We start from the raw sequence: 15,126 nt of genomic DNA, 5'->3' as shown, positions 1-15,126 counted from the left end.
GAGTTGAAATTAGCCGAGAAAAAGCTAGCAGTAGAACAGTTGCGAGTACAAGGAGAACTAGAAGAGAAGAAACTCCAACGAGAACACGAGGGAAGGAGACTTCAACTGGAACATGAACGCAGCTTGAAGGAAATAGAACTGAAAGCAAGAAGCGAAGAAGCGCGGCCCCCGGGGAACCGGGAGGCGGCCGCCCCGACGGAGCAGAAGGTCCACATCCCCAAGGATGTGGTCAAAGAATATTACAAAAATGATGACATTCAGCAGTGGTTCCGGGCCTACGAGGTCGCCATGACCTCCCATCGGGTCCCGCGGAAGGATTGGGGGGCTGGGTTATGGGGACGATTCCTGAGCGAAGGGAGAGACACCCTGCTCGACCTACCCACCTCCATGCAGACCTCCTATGAACACATGAAAGCGGCCCTCCTCACACGGTACGGCCTCACCCCGGAGATGTACCGCCAGCGGTTCCGGGACTGCAGGAAGATCCCGGGTACCACCTGGGTGGAGTATGTGAATTTCTTCAGCCGCGCCTTCGATGGGTGGATCAAGGGCAGCAAGGTAACCACCCTGGAAGAACTAACCGACCTTATGTTGTGGGGACACCTGGCTGCCAACTGCTTTGTGGAACTACGCCAGCATCTGCTCGACAGCAAGCTCACGGACCCGAGAAAGCTGGCTGTCGAGGCGGATCGCTGGACCAACACCCGGGTCTCCCGGGGCCCTGTAGGAGAGTACCCCCGAGCCAGTCAGGGACCACCCCGCCAGAGAGGGGGGGGAACCAGGGAGGGCAGAGAGAGTCCCAGGCTAGTCCCCCGAAGTCCCAACCTCCACCTTTCCCAGCACCCCCACCAGCTGTATCCGGCCCCCCCCTGAGACGGGGGCACCGGGTAACCATCACTTGTTTCCGTTGCCAGAAGCCCGGGCATTACGCCAACGACCCTGAATGCCCCATGGCCCCACGCACCACCCAGGCAGCACCCCCCGCTAGACAGATAGCCAATGTCGCTCTGGGGGAGGAGGTTGAGGAGGCCGAGGAGTGGGAACCCGCCGCTATGGCCCTAGTGTCCTTAGGAGATAGAGAGATGGTCCCTGGGAGCCTCCTGCCCTCTAACACAAAGAAATATGGGCAGCTCGTAACGATCAATGGCCACCCAGTAGAAGCCCTCCGTGACACCGGGGCCAGCATCACCGGTGTCCTCATCCATTTAGTCCACGAAGACCAGGTCCTCCCCAACGTATTTTGCCCTGTCATTTCAGCCGACAACACAGAAAGCCTATGTAAGGTAGCCCTGGTGCCCTTCGAGTGGGGAGGGGTGGTCGGTAAACTGAAGGTCGCAGTGAGAACCTCCCAGCCCGTCGACTGTCTCCTGGGGAACGACCTGGAAAGTTCCCCCTGGGGACAAGTTGAGCGCAAGACCCACCTAGGGATGATGGGCCTCCCTGAGTGGGTGTGCGCCACCACTCGATCCATGGCGGCTCGACTGACCCCCCTGAGGGACGTCGACGACGCCCCGACCCCTGAAGATGGGATGGTCCCGGCCGAGGGTCCCCACATCCCCCCACCAGAAGAGTCGATCGCCAGTGACGAACCCCCGCCTTCCGACTCCACCCCAGACACCGAGTTAGGCGATCTGCCCGAATTAGCCCTGTGGCGCCACGAGAGGGGCCCCTCCCGAGAGGAGTTCTGCCGAGAGCAGGCTACCTGTCCCTCCCTGGTCGGGCCCCGGCAACAGGCAGAGGCCCAGGCCGCAGGCGACCAAACGGGGACGCACCGGGTGTATTGGGAGAATGACCTTTTGTACAGCGAACAGAAGTCGGTGGAGCTAGGGTCCGGCCGGGTGCTGGTGGTACCCCTACGCTTCCGAAACCTCCTCCTGGGCTTGGCCCACGACATTCCCCTCGCAGGCCACTTGGGTACAGTCGCCTCGTGACTCACTTCTACTGGCCCAGAATGAAAGCGGATGTGGAAGCCCACTGCAAGTCCTGTCCCACGTGCCAGGCCAGTGGGAAGAGTGGAGGGAAGCGCAAGGCTCCCCTCCAACCCTTCCCTGTCGTCAGTACCCCTTTTGAGCGGGTCGGGATCGACATTGTAGGACCTCTGGACGCCCCAACTTCCCAGGGGCACCGGTTCATCCTCGTCCTGGTGGACCATGCCACCCGTTAACCTGAGGCCATCCCCCTGCGCACCGTCACGGCCCCCGTGGTGGGCCGGGCGTTGATGGGGATCTTCTCCCGCATGGGTTTTCCCCGCGAGGTCGTGAGCGATCGCGGTACCAACTTTATCTCCTGATACATGAGGTCCTTATGGCAACAGTGCGGGGTGTCCTACAAGTTCACCACCCCGTACCACCCCCAAGGAAATGGCCTGGTAGAGCGGTTTAACCGGACTCTGAAGGGGATGATCGCGGGCCTGGAAGAGCCCCTCCGGCGTAAGTGGGACCTCCTGCTCCCCTGCCTCCTATTCGCATACCGAGAAGTTCCCCAGAAATCCTTGGGTTTCAGCCCCTTTGAGTTACTCTACGGGCACCCCGTCAGGGGACCCCTCAGCCTGGTCAAGGAAGAGTGGGAGGCGGCGCCCCGAGGCCCCCCCCGAGATGTGTTCCGTTACGTCCTGACCCTCCGAAATCAGACTAGGAGGTTCCGGGAGATGGCAGAGGCCAACCTGGAGGCGAGTCAGGATGAGATGAAGCGCTGGTACGACCAGAACGCCGCGCTAGTCGAGTTTCAGCCGGGCCAGCTGGTGTGGGTCATGGCCCCCGTGAAACCCTGCGCTCTCCAGGATAAATGGACCGGGCCCATCAAAGTAGTTGAGCGGAAGAGCCCGGTCACGTACTTGGTAGACGTCCAGTCACCCCGGGACCCCCTCCGGGTCCTCCACGTGAACCGCCTCAAGCCCCACTTTGTGCGGACGGAGCTGAGCCTCCTACTGGCCACTGACGACGGGTCCGAAGAAGAGTCAGATCCTCTCCCTGATCTTCTGTGCACCAAGGAGAAGGACGGCTCCGTAGAGGGAGTGAACCTCTCCCCGTCTCTCACTCCCCGGCAACCTAAGGATTGCCGCCAGCTCCTAGGGCAGTTTCCGGACCTTTTCTCCCTGGTCCCCAAGGTCACCGACTGGTGTGTCCATGATGTGGATACCGGGGACAGCCCGCCAGTGAGACACCGAGCCTACCGAGTCCCTGATCGGGTCCGGTCCTGTATCCAAGCCGAAGTCTCGAAAATGTTGACCCTAGGCGTGATCGAACCCTCAGACAGCCCCTGGGCCAGCCCCGTGGTCCTGGTCCCAAAAGCAGCTGCCCCCGGGGTCGCCCCGGAACTCCGCTTCTGCGTGGACTACCGGGGACTCAATGAAGTCACCCGAGCCGATGCCCACCCCATTCCCCGAGCCAACGAGCTCATTGACCGGCTCGGGGCTGCTCGGTTCCTCAGCACCTTCGATCTCACCTGCGGCTACTGGCAAATTGCGCTCACAGAGGGAGCCAAGGAGCGGTCCGCCTTCTCCACCCCGGATGGGCACTATCGCTTTCGCGTAATGCCCTTCGGGATGAAAAATGCCCCGGCCACCTTCCAGCGACTGGTAAATAGAGTCCTGGCCGGGCTGGAAAAATTCAGCGCTGCACATCTCGACGATATTGCAGTTTTTAGTTCCGAATGGAGTGAGCACCTCCAGCACCTCCGGAGGGTGCTAACCGCCCTACGCCAGGCGGGCCTCACCGTGAAAGCCAGCAAATGCCAGATTGGGCAAGGTTCGGTAACCTACCCCCCACTACCCAAACAGAGGTCCGAGCCTTTCTGGGCCTCACGGGCTACTACCGGAGATTCACCTGGAATTACGGCAGCCTGGTCGGTCCCCTCACGGGACTCACGTCCAAGAAGCAGCCCAAGAAGGTACAGTGGTCCCCTGCCTGCCAAGAGGCGTTCAATGCCCTGAAAAAAGCCATGTGTACGGCCCCCGACTACTCCAAAGACTTTGTGGTACAAACTGATGCCTCCGAGCACAGCATCGGGGCAGTCCTCTCCCAGGTAAATGACCAGGGTCTAGACCAGCCCGTGGCCTTCCTCAGCCGAAGGCTGTTGCCCCGGGAACAGAGATGGAGTACCATCGAGCGCGAGGCGTTCGCCGTAGTCTGGGCCCTCAAGAAACTACGCCCTTACCTGTTCGGCACCCATTTCAGGGTCCAAACCGACCATCGCCCCTTGCGATGGCTCATGCAGATGCGAGGAGAAAACCCCAAGCTTCTGCGGTGGTCAATCTCCCTCCAGGGGATGGATTTCACCGTGGAACATCGCCCTGGTACGGACCACGCCAACGCCGATGGCCTCTCCCGATTCTTCCGCCTCAGCGAAGAGAACCCCCAAGAAGATGGGTAGTTCTCTCCGGCTTACAGCTGGGGGGGACGCGTGTTAGACCCGGCCCTCGTAACATAGTCAGACCTGACCCCTGCACCTCACACCAGCCCCGAGCCCACGGCCTAGCCGATCCTTCCCACCAGAACACACACCCCCGACCCAGACTTCCCCCGTCCGTGGCCTTCCTCCTTCGGCCACCCCGGGCCCGCGTGCCCACTTCATGCACCAAGATGGCCACCCGGCCCCAGCGCGACCCTAGCCTATAGGCGCCACTCCGGCTGGAGGACATCGCGCTCCCCTTGGGATGAGAAAGGGAGGAGCAGTTTCCATCACCCCTCTGCGCTTCCCTGGGAAGGTGGGTTTCGATCGACCCGCCGGCCTCCCCGAGGGCTGGCTCCACGCCTGCTGGGTGTCTGGGGCTCCTCCCGACCCGGCCCTGAAAGGATCAAAGGACAATGGCAGGAAACCCCCGACAAGCGACCCCCAGGTGACAAGACCCCTGCCTGCACAGACTCCGGACATCAAAGAGGAGTCGCCCTATAACAAGGGGTGCTCTGGGACTGTCCGGCAGATTTTCGCCTTGGAAACACCTGAGCCCTGCTGAGTGACTCGCGGCTCCCTGAAGATCGTAAGACCTCCGAACTTGTGCTTGAGCCCTGCTGAGTGACTCGCGGCTCCCTAAAGATCGTAAGACCTCCGACTCTGTGCTTGAGCCCTGCTGAGTGACTCGCGGCTCCCTGAAGATCATAAGACCTCCGAACTTGTGCTTGAGCCCTGCTGAGTGACTCGCGGCTCCCCGAAGATCGTAAGACCTCCGGACTTATACTCGAGCCTGCTGAGTGACTCGCAGCTCCCACAGACTCTCTTGGTCCCGCCGGACCCCACGACGACAAGCGTATCCCCCAGCTCGAGGATTGTGAGCTGTGCGCCGGGAACGCTCCTGCATTTGATTATTATCCCCAAAGACTGTCCCGCTACCTCCTACCCCCCTCCAAGACTTTGTGAGCCCGCGCTCTACCTGTATATATTTTGCCTTGCGGATCATAAAGATCCTATCACTCCGATCTGATAAAGATTTGCTCTTAAGAACTCCTCGTGTAGTGTCTCTCTGTCGTGTGGTACCGAGTGTACGATCCTAGATACGAGGTTCCTCCCCTGAGGAGTCTCCCGCCAGTGCCCGGCTACGATACCTCGAGGGTGGGTCTCAGGTCAGTCAGGGCCCCTTCCGGGCCCCTCTGAGGTCGCCTTCTAACAATCATGTTGAAGACTGTACATCCTGCAATAAAGATGGAGCAGACACGACAACATATGTGTGAGGATATTTTATTTACAATGGTGAGATGCGAGGGGGGTGGACATTTCCATTGGGGGGTTGGGTGGAGCAGTGAGTGGACAGTTGTGGTAGATGAGATAGTCGAGTAGTCACCACATTGCTGTGGTGACCCAGTCCAACAGACAGATGCCATTCACAAGGCAGTGTTGTGAAGGACAGTCCAAAAAGTCAATGCAGTGGTGGAGAGGGTTGCCATCATGGCTGGCTCTGTGACTGGTGTCTGGCAGGCTCCAAATGCTCCCAGGGTCTTCTTGGGATGGCCCCTTCGTCGTTTGGCAGGGAGTCCCTGCTGCAGGGCCAGTGGGGTCTGAGGACTCACCCCTCTCTGTGGGTGCAGGGGAGGATGGTGAACTGTCATTGTGTGGCCCACCAGAGGGAGGTGGAGGTGTCTGTGGCGCATGCCTGTCCCTCAGTACCGCCACTTGCTGGCCCAAGAGGTCCACGATTTGTCCCATGCGGGTGTTGATGGACCTCATCAGCAGGATGAGCTCGTGCAACCGTTCGTCCCTGTACCTGTTCGTATGCACCTAGGACTCTGGTGATGTGTTCCAGGGAGTGGGTCCCAGCCTCCTGGTGTCCCTGGATGACCCTGCCCCTCCCACCTGGCCTGCTGCCACGGACCTGTTGCCTCACCACTGTGGGCACCCGCATCCTCTCCCCGCCCTCCTCCGTCGTTGGTGTGTGCTGGTCATCCTCTGGGACAGGGAGGGTGTTGCAGGCAGCACTGGTGGTGGTGGTGGTGGCGGTGGTGGTGGTTGTCGCACAGGCCGTGACAGCAGGGGTCTACTGTGGAGTTGTTGTTGGTGCAGATGTGGTGGAGGGACGATGGGGTCCTGGGACCTGTTGCTGCCTGGCACACCAGATGGGCCGGCCTCGAGCTCATCGTCCATGGAATCCTGGGAGTCAACATCCGAGAGTCCTTGTACCGGGGGTGGAGACTGGCTCTGCAGTTTGCTGGTGATGTCCTCTGCAGTGAGTTCTTGGTCACCTGTGGGTCAGATGTGAAATGGTCATTGCAGTGCACCTGGCAAGCTTTGTGTTAGCTGTGTGTCATTCACTTTTTGTACACTGCACAATTGCCATATCATCCACATTGTTGACTATGTGCAGTACTGTGCTTCCTGACATGATGCAGTGGTACAGGCATTACTTGTCCATGGTGTGAGGTGTCAAGGCATACCATGCGACCCATGCACAATTAAGGTTGACAGGGACTTGTTGCCATCTAGGGCCTGACACAACATGTGTTTAATTGAGAACTCATTGTTTATTTGTTTGACCTAGCAGACGTCACATCTGGCCATGGACTGGCCATTGTCATCTCCTGCATACCTTTGTCCTGTCATGTGCATATCTTGATTTGTGCCACCACACATGCTTTCATATTTTTCGAATGGTCCTTGTTGCACTTGCCCCATGGCGATGCACATGTAACTAGGTGCTGTGCATGATTGTGCCCTGACTTTCTTCTACTTGTGCATAGGTGTGTCACACTTTGGTGGCTGTGACAGTTTCCTTAGCTTACCTGTGTGCACACTGTGCTTGGCAATGGGGTAGATATGCCTCTTTGTTCAATGAGAGGGCTGGTGTTGTCATATAGCACCATTTCATTTGTGAAAAATGGGTGGGTGCACGTACTGGCTACTTACCTGTAAGTTTGTTTGGTGTACTGCAATGGCTTCCAACTGCTCCTGGGTGGGAGAGTGCTCCATCCTGCTGAGGTGTGGGACAGGGGGCATGGTGGGAGTAGTGGTGCAGACCTCCCACACCCATACACCCTCCAAGGGTAGAAGGCTACCTACCTGTAAGTTTGTTTGGTGTACTGCAATGGCTTCCAACTGCTCCTGGGTGGGGAGGGCTCCATCCTGCGGAGGTGTGGGACAGGGGGCATGATGGGAATAGTGGTGCAGGCCTCTCACCCCCAGACACCCTCACAGGGAAGATGGCTACCTACCTGTGAGTTTGATGTGGGTTGTGTAATGGCTGACACATGCTTCTGGGTGGGGTGGGGGAGGGATCCATCTTGGTAGGCTGTGGGACAGGGGGTATGGTGGGGGTAGTGGTGCAGGCCCCCCATGCCCAGACACCCTCCCAGGGAAGATGGCTACCTACCTGTAAGTTTGTTTGGTGTACTGCAATGGCTTCCAACTGCTCCTGGGTGGGGGAGGGCTCCATCCTGCTGAGATGTGGGACAGAGGGAATGTTGGGAGTAGTGGTGCAAGCCTCCCAGCTACAAACACCTGATGTACCATAAAATTAAACTAAAGGACTATATCTAGCAATAGTCCCAATACCATTACCAAATAATCAGTCAGTTGGCAGTGAAGAAGGTTCAATCGTTTATTAAACAAAATACTCTATAGAGGAGCCTCTCCAAACCTCACCCATCAGGTGTACCGAGAAGACTGTTGGCTCATATTCAAACATAAGGTTATATACTTTTTCGGTTCAACACATACAATCACTGTAAAAGGAAAAACACCAGTTGGCCTCCAGGAAAGGACCATATATGGCACACATCAGACCAGTACAAAGGCTTGACTATCTATTACTGATGAGGTCAGGAGGGGTGACTCCCTTTCGTCTTGGTGCCTGGGAGTGTAGACACGGCGCCTCCAGGAATGCGCTTATCGCCCCCAAAGCCAGATGCCACCTTGAGTCTTAGAACAGCCTACCTTCAGCTGCTACCAGTAACTCAGATGAGGTGGGGCCTGACAACTGCACATGATCAACGCGTGATCACAGCCTGTGCTCGAGCATATGTTCAGAAGATGGCGTCTGTATGGTTCTCGGCCTACTCTGTTAGCAATAGATATACAGGGAGGAAATAAACGAGTTTCCTGTAAGCAAAAGCATATATATCAAACAGGGAGTGTACGTATAGATGCATCATGCTAACATAATATAGGTCCGATACTCCTTATATGCAGGAAATCTACTTTTTTATCCCTCAGAACGGCCCTTTTAGCATGATGTAGCTAACTAAAACAGTTCAATCTTCAAATATTCCCTCATCAATCTGCATTAGGTCCTTGAGCTCCTGCTGAACTAGCTGAGCTTTTACCGCTGTTGGGGATGGACCAGACACAGAGGAAGTGAGTTTTGTCACGCAATAAGAGCAACATGCAGGTCCACATTGTACACAAACACAACACGTGAATATGATACCGGCTATACATGCCAGCACCATCAAAATTTTCCATCTTTAAGTAGACAGCAAACCCCAGAACCAACCAGAGAGAGACCACGTACCAGTTTCTACATGTATCTCGGAAGCTAAACGATGTAGCTCCTGTATAGCCAAATGAACGGAGGGGGCGGAGTCAGGAATATAAACACAGCAAAAGCTGGCAATCACACGGCATGCTCCTCGATCTGCCAAGATAACGTCCAAAACCACATGGTTTTGAAGCTAAACGAGTCTGATTGCCCGTAGCTCTACTGTTATATTTATTGGTCAGTATTCCTCCAGTAGAGTTAATTACCCCTTCAACTACTCTAGACAAACGTCGTACTTCTTGGCTAGTAATCATAGGCCCCCAAAAGGGTAACACTCCCTTCATAATGTCGGTGAAATGCTGCAATGGAGTATCGGTCTGATCTATATCGGTGGTATCTATCACCCTTTTATTTCTCCTAATAAGCACGCTACGTTTATCAAGTTGGTGATCCTTGTGATAATTAGAAGGGGCAATCTAGACTGGAGGGTACAGGAAGGACACGTAGCAACGTCCAGTCCAACCTCGTGGAAGCCAAGTATAGGCACTTTCTCCACAGACAAAATATACATTAGGAGGGGTTAACAATGGAGGGCTGCTAAAGGTACGCAACTGATAAGTGTAATTACATCGGCTTTCTCCTACTGATATGTACCCTACTCCTTGAACACAAAACGTAGAGGTACTGTTTAATACAGGCACTGGAATAGCTCTATCTTCAGTAACATTACGGTCCTGAAAGTGTCGATAATATTGAGTGAAATTGAATTCAACAAAGTCCGAAATTTCATTTTTCAACCAAGTGGTATTTTCCTGCCTTATATACATATTCATACAGGCATTCGGATCTAAGGTTCCCTCTCCATTATTCCCATCGGGGTTGAATCCTTGATGAACCTCAATATATGCTAAAATCATTTCATAATCTCTCTCTGAAAACCTTTGAGCGTCCACAATGTAATGCATATACATCATAGAAAGCAATTTGAACCAAGCCTCGCAACTTCCCTGATGATACAAAGATAGGGATATAAATAAATCGTGCTTGTGCATAACAGATGGTAAAAGACCACAAACCCAACAATTTGTAGTATTGGTGGCACTGTGTGCTTGATGAAGCATTTCAAGGAATGCGTTTTTCACATAGGCCTGACGATGCCTTTCCTTATGAGGGGCTAAAGTATGAAACACATGTTCCGGAGGTGGGGTAGTTGTTCCTAAAACAGTATGCATAGGGTGGCGAAATTCTAAATATATGAATACTCCCAGTAATATAATTAACAATATTGCTGTAGTAGCTATAAATGCAATTTTAACACGATTGGTCCAGCTAGAAAAAACAGGCATATATGTAGAAAAATAGCGTGGTACAAAAGGGCGTTCCTCTTCAGGAACAAAACGAGCAAAGCGATAAATGCTAACTAAAAGTCCAACAATAAACTAGTGCAATGCAGTCCAACCTGCCAGAGGGTACTTTTTTCCTGTGTCCGTTTAGAGCCTCACAGGCAGGCTCCTATCGTTCATCACAGATAATACCAAAACAAACTTCTCACGTTGGAGTTATGTTCTCACACAACTTTTGAAGAAAACACAACCTGGGCCCCTTTGAACATGAAATTCAGTCTTTCTTTCTGAACGGAGCAAACAAATGTTCACGGCTCTCAGCGCTTTCAGTCCAGTGTCTCGCTCAGTACACCAGAAGCGTATCTAACAGACATTCATAGCACAGGTCTGTACCCTATCACGCAAGTCTCTCCCTATCTCCTACCATGTTCACCTGGTGTACCGTGTTGTTTTCTGGGCCGCAGATTGTATCGAGTATGGCCAGGCACTTCTTGATCAGAGAACAAAAAAGAGGCTGATGAATCCGGTGAAACAGGGGTACTGCGAACCTTTGGGTTAGCTGTAGGAACAACAGAATCTGGGGCGATCAATTGTGCTGATGACAAAGCCCCTTCCAAAGCCCGGTGCACCTTCTCCTTGCCCTTCTCCAATTACCTGGGAGTCAGAAAAAGGGACGAATCGAGGAACTCGCTCACTTTCCTGAGTCAGAACCCCGTCCTGGATTTGCTGATCATATGGAAGCGGGAGGGGTAGTTTTTTCAGATGTGACACATGAATCCAGTGTCGCTTGCCGTTCACTTTTACCGCCGTCTGTATGACCAACAAGACTTGAAACGGTTCAGACTAACGAGGATCCAAGCTGGATTTTCACTGATAGTTACGGACCAGAACCCACTGTCCTGGTTCCAAGTGATGTCCAGGACCCTCCGGCAGGGGTTGCAAAACTGCTGAGACCTGTTGATGAATGGAATGAAGATCTTCAGTCAAAGCATACAAATAGTCTGTCAGCATAGGATACTCTATATCACGAAACGTTCTGGTTCTCGGGACGCCCCAAACATTAGCAGGGCACCCGAAAATGACCTCATATGGAGACAAACCAGAACGAGAATGTGGGGTAACTCGTATTGACATTAATGCCAGCGGAAGAGCATCTGGCCACCTCAATCTGGTACTTTCTTGAATTTTAGCTAATTTGAGCTTTAATATCCCATTATACTTCTCGACCAACCCAGCGGACTGGGGGTGTTGAGCCGCATGGAGTTTCTGTTTAATCTGTAGTCCATTACACATATGTGTGATGAGTTCTGCATTAAAATGTCTTCCGTTGTCACTCCAGATCACACGAGGCAATCTGTAGCGAGGGAAATACCCCTTTACCAACGCTTTTGCCATTACCAAAGCAGTGTTTTCTTTTGTCGGGTAGGCTTCCACCCATTTACTGAAAGCGCATACCACGACCAGGACATACTTCAAATTGTTAACGTGCTCCAGCTGGATATAATCCATTTGAAGCACCTCAAAAGGCAAAGATGGTGGTGCAAAGTTTCCACTCAGAACAGGCTTCCTGCCCCCTGGATTATGTCATAAGCAAACCATGCAATATCGTACTAAATGAGCAGCGGTTCTAGAAATATTGGGATTGTACCATACAGGATCTAATAATGCACAAAAAGCTTTCATCCCAATATGAGCCGAACCATGTGCCATTGTCACCACCGCATTCACTAATGCCTTAGGCAACAGCCACTCCTGCTTTTCTGTCAGATCAATCCAACAACCATCTGCATCTAATCTCCCAATTCGCTCTTTCCAATGAGCCAGTTCAATAGGGGTAGCTTCTTTCTGTGTTTCTCAGACACTCTCCATGGTATTATCAAATATCTCTGTTTCAGCCACCCACCTAGCAGAGCTAGTCACAAACATTGAGGTCAATTTGGATTTTGCAGTTTTCTTAGCTACTTGATCGGCAAAGGCATTACCCTCCCCCACTGCATCAACCACTGCCTTGTGTGCACTACATTTGACCACAGCCACTATTTCTGGTAACGTCAATGCTGTCAGTAATCGCAAAATCAAGGGGCCATGCTGTATGCGCTGACCATGAGAAGTAAGAAAACCTCTTTCTGCCCAAAGTCGGCCAAAACTATGAGCCACGCCAAAGGCGTACTGGCTGTCGGTGTAAATATTTACTCTCAGTCCTTCACTTAACTCACAGGCCCGAAACAATGCCATTAATTCAGCCGCCTGTGCTGACTGATAGGGTACTCGAGAAGCCTCAACTATAGTGGAAAGAGTAGTTATCGCATATGCAGCAGTTGTCGTGCCATCTGGTAACTTGAAACAAGAGCCATCGACGTACAACTCCCCTTGAGGGTCAGATAGAGGAGTGTCAGTCAGGTCTACCCATCCCTTCGTTTCTTCCTCAGTCCAAAATACCAATCATGAACATCATTGTTCTTTTCGTTCGAAGGGAGGGGTAGTAATGTAGCAGGGTTCAGAGTGGCACATCGTTTAATCGTAATGTGTGGAGCAAACAAAGTCAATTTGTATCTGGTAAGACACGCACTCATAAGGTGCTAGGTCTTTGTTTTGTTCAATAATGTAGCCACAGCGTGCGGTACCATCACCGTGAGGTCAGTGTTCAGAACGAGCCCTTCCGACTGTCGAATAGCCACCGCAACCGCAGCAGTAGCTCTTAAACAGCTAGGGAGTGCTCTGGCGACATTATCCAACACTGCCGAGAAATAGGCACAAAGTCTCTGCTTACCACCAAATCCTTGTGTTAACACAGAAAGCGAGCAACCGTCCACCTCGTGTATGTAAAGCACAAAAGGTTTTTGGCAGTCAGGAGTACCAAGAACAGGTGCAGAACAAAGCGCAGATTTCAAAGAGTCAAAAGCATCTTGACAAGCATCAGTCCAGGGTAAAGGTTCATGCACATCTTTAGTGGTTAAGTACAGAAGAGGTTTAGTAAGAAGGGAAAAATTAGGGATCCATTGGTGACAGTAAGAAGTTATGCCGAGAAATGCACGAACATCACGCTGAGTACGAGGTACAGACATATTAAAAATGGTAGACACACGCTCATGGGTTAGTCTCCTCCCCTCCTTCGACAGTAGATGACCGAGATAGGTCACCTCCTGTCGACAATATTGAAATTTAGAAAGGGATACTTTATTGCCATTAGCAGCCAAATGAGACAATAATTTTACAGTGGCCTTCTTACAACCTTCCTCGGTATCAGAGGCCACTAACAAATCATCTACGTATTGCAAAAGCACATTACCAGGGGGCAAGACCAAATCATCCAACAATGTTTTCAAAGCTTGACTATAAACACTTGGACTCTCTGTGTACCCCTGGGGAGCACGGCAGAACCGGAAGCTGCGACCATACAATGAGAAGCCAAAAATATGGCGGCTATCAGGATGAATCGGAATGCTAAAGAAAGCATTCTTTAAATCAATCACAGAGAAATATTTAGCAGTAGGAGGAATCATAGTGAGAATAGTAGTGATGTATGGAATCACAGGGTATTGGGGCACCACTATTTTATTAATTTCAATCACAAAACGATAGGTATCAGCACAGTCAGGATCGCTTCCCACAGGGGCTTTCTTTAGGATAGGCAAAATGGGGCTGTTGCACACATTAGCAGCTGTCTCTTCCACCACACCCCTTTTGACCAAATCTTGTATGATGGAGAGCAAAGCCTTCTCACCAGCCGGAGAAATGTTGTACTAAGGTATACGAGGAAGCCGAGCATTTTGCTTCAAAGCAATAGAAACGGGCGGAATCTTTAATAATCCTACATCTGTATCACCAGTGGCCCACAATGTTGCTGTAATAGCAGCAAACTCAGGAGGGAGGGGTTCATTTTTAGTGAAACACTGCAAAGTATGCTTCCCAAGAGAATTAATAGTCAAGTAAACACCATCATGTGAACAATGAATCTTAGCATGTAATTTCTTCAACAAGTCCAAGCCCAACAAATTTTCGCCACAATGGGAAGTCAAAAGAAACGGGGAGTCTATCGTAACAGGACCAATTGTAAAAGGAAGAGGTTTGGAGAAGGGGCTCACCACCGAAATTCCCGAGAATCCTACCGAAACATTATTGTGCCCGGACAGAGCAGCCCCTGGGACCAGGGAACGAGAAATAGAACTATTCATTGCACCCGTATCAACTAAAACTTTTCAGATGTCCCCATCAAATGCGCCTCTACATAAGGTCCTTGCTGATCAACGGGTACTGACACCTGGCCCTTACTCTGTCCATGGCTATCCTATGTATAAGCATACCCTTCAGTCGCATCCATTGCACACTCCTCAGTATAATACTGCCTACCTTTTGGCTTATCAAAATAATTATTTTCTTGTCCAACTTACGTCTCCTCTTCTCGTCGCATATCACTGCGATCCACACTTGCCCGACCTCTTCCTCTACCTCTCATAGCCCCGTTCTGGGCCGTCAACAACGGACACTGAAATCGCCAATGCCCTTCCTCCTTACAATAAGCACACTGATTTATTCCCAAAACGACAGCCGGCCCTCTGCCTTGTCCAGTTCCCGCCCCCCTCGAGATGAACCCTCTACCGCCTCTCTCTCTGCCTCGTCCTTGAACAACTTGTTGCAACAACACCCGTGTTTTAAGATCCTTCGTTCTCTTTTTCGTCTTATCCTTACTCTCATTTTCTCTATGCTCGTAATATTGGGCCATACTCAATATTACCGAGGGCGAGGAATCGTATACCGCCTTCCAACGATAAATCCTGTCCACTAAAATCAATGAATACGCCCTCAAATCTAGTGAAAAAATCAGAAACACTTTCATCTTTCTTCTGTTTACATGCGGTCAATATGTCCCAATCCACCTTA

This window comes from Triturus cristatus, chromosome 8, assembly GCF_964204655.1.
Source record: "Triturus cristatus chromosome 8, aTriCri1.1, whole genome shotgun sequence".
In the NCBI taxonomy this organism is placed as follows: Eukaryota; Metazoa; Chordata; class Amphibia; order Caudata; family Salamandridae; genus Triturus; species Triturus cristatus.
Note: the sequence above shows the minus strand (reverse complement) of the source record.